The sequence below is a fragment of the Populus euphratica genome, unplaced genomic scaffold, assembly GCF_000495115.2.
Source record: "Populus euphratica unplaced genomic scaffold, PopEup_1.0 scaffold664.1, whole genome shotgun sequence".
Lineage (NCBI taxonomy): Eukaryota > Viridiplantae > Streptophyta > Magnoliopsida > Malpighiales > Salicaceae > Populus > Populus euphratica.
Window position 1 is genome coordinate 47,318 of NW_011500532.1, and position 6,357 is coordinate 53,674.

Below are 6,357 nucleotides of genomic sequence, written 5' to 3' on the forward strand. Positions count from 1 at the left end.
TTTGAGATGTAAGATTAATGTGAAGATTATACAATGATAAAAAACAAATATCAAGGTTAGAGGATACACTAATAGTATTAGAGATAAGTAAGGTATAAACTCGTTATTAATTATCAACATGATCATATTAATCATCTTATTTATATAATACCATACTTATAAATTTTATCAAGTATTCATGATGCTAACTTATGTTGACAACAAATTAAGTTCCTCTCATAGTAACGATGTTGGCCGAAGACTATGAAGGATCAAGTATTTGATGTGCCAAATATTATACAACACAAATCTAGATTAACCATTTAACAGGTAAGGTATTAAAAATTTATAAGATAAAAATGATAAGACATGTTAATAGCAAGATGTTTAGGATATAAGCATTGAAGTCTATATTGAGTTTATATTATACTTATCCTAACACCATTAGTGAAACCTTTTCACCTTGACATAATTAACTTAGCTAGACATTATGAAGAAGAAAAACTTAAAGAAACAATATAAGAACATAAACATGATATAAGTTAACTAAGTATAGGAAATGAAAAGCATGAACAAAAGATTAATGAAAGCAAAACTTAAGCATTACAAAAATATAAAGAGAGAGAGCAAGAACATGATCTTAATATGAAAAACAAGATACCCAAATGAATGACAAATGCCTCCTTTTATAGGCTAAAATTCAGAACTATTTATTTGGTAATTAATAATTGATGTAGTGGCCAACTATTGATTTGTGGACGTGGTGGATAGCCTTCATGCTTTTGTCGGGATGAAATCTCATTTCTACTATCCGAATTTAAGCTGGTCCTCTTCATCAAAGTTGTTGGAAATTGTCTTTTCCTTCCACCCACCAAATTTCATATCATTTGGACTTTTAGAACTCTAGTTATGGGTAAAACTCTAAGTAGTGTTTGGGCTGAATTGCAGGACAGATTCAGACTTCTCTTTTGCGGCCAAACTTTGAATTTGAAAATGGAAAATTTGGGTCTTTCTCCCATGAAAGTTGTAGGCCTATTTCTTATCTTTTCAGTCATATAAATTAATATGAAATCTAAGATCTATAGCTCTAGATATGATCCGATGACTGAATAGTGTTTGAATTTGAAGTGAATCGGCATCACCTTCGTAAACTTAGCCTTTTCTCTGTTCTTTCATTTCCAATAGTTAATCAGAACAATCAATTCTTTGAATTGTGAGAATACCTGCACTTAAAATGAGCATTTACCATAAATTAAAGATATTTTATATTATCAGACTTATTATTATAATACATGCTCTAGTTAAGGAGTTATTGATACTTCATGTGCAAAATGATGATATAAAACCTTGATAAAAATGCACTTTTAAGTACTAATCAGCTAGCACTTGACCAAGATGATTTGCTGATTGTAAAAACTCCTTTTCTTTCCCAAGACTAGATCCACTGAAAACACAAATATTTCTTATTTGATGACTTGAGAAACTTGTCATTTCTACACTCTTCTATATCCGTTGAATGTATAGGTAGAGTAGAAATGAAGGAAAGGAAGAGAGGATTTTATAGATGAGAAATTAAAAAGGCAATCATACCACCTATATGTAGGCTAGCTGGAGTCTCTCTCTCACACTCTCTATTTATTTATTTATTTATTTTTAAAAAGGCATGGGTCGAAGTAATAAATAACCCGGCAAGACTGGGGTCGAACTACAGGGAGGTTAATTGTATAAATTATAAATAACAATAATACAACAACAATAATAACAACAACAACAACAATAATAATAGTAATAACAATAATAATAACAACAACAACAACAACAACAACAACAACAATAATAATAATAATAATAGTAATAGTAGTAGTAATAGTAGTAGTAATAATAATAATAATAATAAAGAAAAATAAGGGGAAGAAGAAGAAGAAGAAGAGAACTTTGAGATGAAATATTAATGTAACGACTAAACAATGATAATAACAAATGTCAAGGTTAGAGGATCCACCAATGGCATGTCAAACAAGTATAATATAAACTCTTATTATTCAATTGGAAACCACACACAAAGGAGGTTCCAATCTCATTATAGATTGTTAACATGATTACATTAATCATCTTATTCGATAATGATAATACTTGTAAATCTCGTCAAGCATTCATGATTATAACTTATGTTAACAACAAATCAAGTTCCTTTCATAGCTCAGATGTCGGTTATACCATACAGTATGAACTATGAAAGTGCTAAGCATTTGTTGTACCAAGTGTTATACAACATAAATCAAGATTAGTCATTTAACAAGCAAAGTATTAAAGAGTGAACAAAATAACAGATATAAAACATGTTAGTATCAAACATTAAAGTCCATATTAAGTTTATATTATACTTATTCTTACACCATTAGTGTAACCTTTTCACCTTGACATAATAAACTTAGCTAGATATAATGAAAGAAAGAAAAATAGATAAACAAAATAAGAACATAAATAAGATAAAAGTTAACTAAGTAAAGGAAAGGAAATAAAAGGCATAAACTTGATATTAATGAAAACAAAACATAAACATTACAAAAAATACAAAGAGAGAAAGCAAGAGCATGTTCTTGATCTGGACACCAAGATGCCTAAATGCATGGCAAATGCCTCCTTTTATAGGCCAAAATTAGGAATTATTGATTCGATGACTAATTGATGAGTAGGTGACCAACTCTTGACTTGGTGACAATCCTTATCTTCTCTTGTCTGCCCAAAACGTCATTGATAACGTCAAAATTAGAGCCACTTGAAAATATGAAGTTGTAGGAAATTGTCTCAGCTTTCTTGTGTAAATAATTTAGCTTATTTAGACTTCTAGAACTCTAGATATGGGCCAAATACTGAACAGTGCTCGGGCTGGAAGACATATTCAGGCTTCTTTATTGTTGCTACAATTTAGACTTGAAAATGACCTTTTTATATCTTGGGCTCCAATGAAAGTTGTAGGCCTATGTCTTAGCTTTCCATCTATATAAATTAGATCTAAATTTGAGATCTACAACTCTAGATATGACCCAATTACCGAATAGTATTTCGGTATGGACTGCACCGGCATCTCTTTTCTAAGTTTGGTCAACTCTTTGCCCTTGCAATTTAAGTTCTTAAAGTCATCAATCAATCCTTTCATTTATGTGATAGGCCTGCATTTAAAATGAACTTTTACCACAAATTAAAGGTATCTTATATTATTAGATATATTATTATAAAACATGCTTTAGTTAAGGAGTTATTGATACTTCAAGTGCAAAATGATGATATAAAACCATGATAAAAATGCACTTTTAAGTACTAATCACTTCCCATCTAGTTTTCTTAAAAAATAGCAAACAAGGTCTTTTTTAGTCAGATTTCCAAGACTATGCCAAGCATATTCTTTATGAAAATGGGTTTATAAGTTATGAATTGCATGATGCTTATCTTTACTATGATGAGACTTAAGATTCAATAGAAGTTTATCTAAAGACTCTCTGTGTTTTGAAATAAATCCCACCTTTTGATAATTTTCATAGGTTTTGCGGAATGCATGTGAGTCCTTGAACATGGTGAGCCAGTAAAATCTACTTTGTAAGATTTTTACAATCCTCTTTTTTTATGAGAAATGATCCTCATATGCCTTAGAGTGACAAAAATTAATGACACTACTTAACTCATTGTCGGGAATACAACTTTGAAATATTTGATGAGGATAATATTTGAATAAGTAAGGGTCATCCCAATAAAAGTTTTACACGTCGCTCAAAAACTTTCTTTTGTCTTGGTTATCCAAATGAGCTGGTAAAAATCCTGAAGTAAAATAATTGATATTTTTAACAAACCAAGGCATTGAACTAAGAGAAAGTAAAGATTCAACAAGAAAGCAATAATCGATTAGTGTGATGTCAGATGTTGAATCTATTGCCAATTTTGACAAATGATCCGCTACAACATTTCCAGTGCCTTTTTCATCCTTGATTTCTTCCTATTTGAAAGTTTCAAAGATTTCACAATCATGATTAACTTCCCTTTGTTTAGTCATGGTATGAGGAAATCAAAGTGCTGGCGGGGAATCAGTCTTTTCTTTGCAATTTTCAAATTCAACCCTTTCCTTACCCTCAGAGATTAACTCATCATCTTTCTTATAAGGTTCAAGAGTGGGTTTTTCAATAACCTTACCACTACGAAGAGTGATGACTGATTTGACTTGATTCATATATTGACTTCTAGAACTACTTGCATTTGTATTGCATTACCCCTTGAGATTTTGCTGTGGTTGAGATGAAAACTTTCCTTTCTCTTGAAAACTGAGAGTAGATGTGAATTTTGCAAAAGTATCTTTAAAATCTGTTATGCTTTGAGTAAGTTGAGTGTTTATTGTCTCTTTCTTTTTAATGAATGCATATAAAGTTTCCTTAAAATTTCTTCTAGGAGGTGGAGCATAAGGAGGTGTATATCCATGAGAATTTTAAAAATTATGATTTGCTTGAAATGGTGGTTGTAAAGAGATTAACTCATCATCTTTCTCACAAGGTTCAAGAGTGGGTTTTTCAATAACCTTACCACTGTTAAGAGTAGTGACTAATTTGACTTGATCTATGTGTTGGCTTCTGAACTACTTGCATTTGCATTATATTGTCCCTTGGGATTTTGTTATGGTTGAGATGAAAACTTACCTTTATCTTGAAAACTAAGAGCATATGTCAATTTTGCAAGAGTTTCTTTAAAATCTGTTATGTTTTGAGCAAGTTGAGTGTTGATTGTCTCTTACTTTTCAATGAATGCATGCAATGTTTTCTCAAGATTTTTTCTAGGAGATGGAGCATAAAGAGGTGCATATCCATGAGAATTTTAGAAATTACAGTGTGCTTGAAACAATGGTTGTGAAGTTTGTACATTGTTATTATCACTCTTCCAACTGAAATTTGGGTGATTTCTCCAACTAGGGTTGTATGTTTGTGAGTATGGGTTGTGGTTGGCCCTTTGAAAACTGTTTAAAGCATGGGCTTGTCCATGGAGACAATCCTTAAAAGAAGGCAAGGTTGGACACTTATTGGTTGAGTGTTCATTTGTTTCACATATTTGACACACAATGTTTTCAACAGATTTTAACTGACCATTCTTTTTCAATTCTAGTGCCTTGACTTTTCTAGCTAAAGATGCAAACTTGGCTTGGAGGTCATGATCTTCCTTAAGGTTGTACATACCTCCACTAGATGTATGAGGTTGAATTTTACTCGGTGCCTCATAAGTACCCGCGGTGTCCCAATTTTGAGCATTTTCAGCTAACAAGTCTAAGTACTTCATTGCTTCATCAGGATCTTTATCTTCAAAAGTTTCATTGCACATCAATTCAACCACTTGCCTATCTCTAGGTGTTAACCCTTTATAGAAATATGAAACCAATCTCTATGTTTCAAAACCATGATGAGGGCAAGTACTAAGCAAGTCTCGATACCTATCCCAACATTGGTAAAATGTTTCTCCTGGTTTTTGAGTGAAAGCGGTGATTTGTCATTTGAAAGAGTTTGTTCTATGAGATGGGAAAAACTTCTTTAAAAACTATTGTTGCATTTCATCCTAAGCACTAATGGATCCTAGTTTCAAATTTTGTAGCCATGTTTTAGCTTTATCTTTTAATGAAAAAGGAAAAAAGCTTTAATAGATGGTGTTCATGCTACAATTTAAATTATTATATGTGTTGCAGACCTCCTCAAATTCCCTTAAATGCAAGTATGGATTTTCAATTTTTAAGCCATGAAAAGAAGGTAAAAGTTGAATAATACCTGGCTTAAAATTAAAATGACATGCATCAGGAGGAAAAACTATGCATGATGGTGCACTTGTTCTAGTGGGATTCATGCGGTCTCTAAGTGTTCTAGCACGGTTATTCTCATTATTCTCATTATGAAGTGATTGATTATCTTCTTCGGCCATATTTTCTGAAAATGATGAGGATACCCTACAAAGTCTACCACTTGATGTACGTGACCACACTCTCATGCACGTGTAGGAATAGAATAAAAAAAAAACAAAAAAAGAAGAAATAAGAGACAAGAAACAAAGTTATCTACAAGAAAAGTGAAAAGAGAAAATAAAATAAATACTATAATTTATACAAGAACTTACCTCCCCGGCAACGGCGCCAAAAACTTGACACGACTAAAAGATTGATGTCTTCTCCCAAGTGCAGGAGTGTCGAAGTAATAAATAACCCGGCAAGACCGGGGTCGAACCACAGGGAGGTTAATTGTACAAATTATAAATAACAATAATACAACAATAACAACAACAACAACAACAACAACAACAACAACAACAACAACAATAATAGTAATAACAATAACAATAATAACAGTAGTAGTAGTAGTA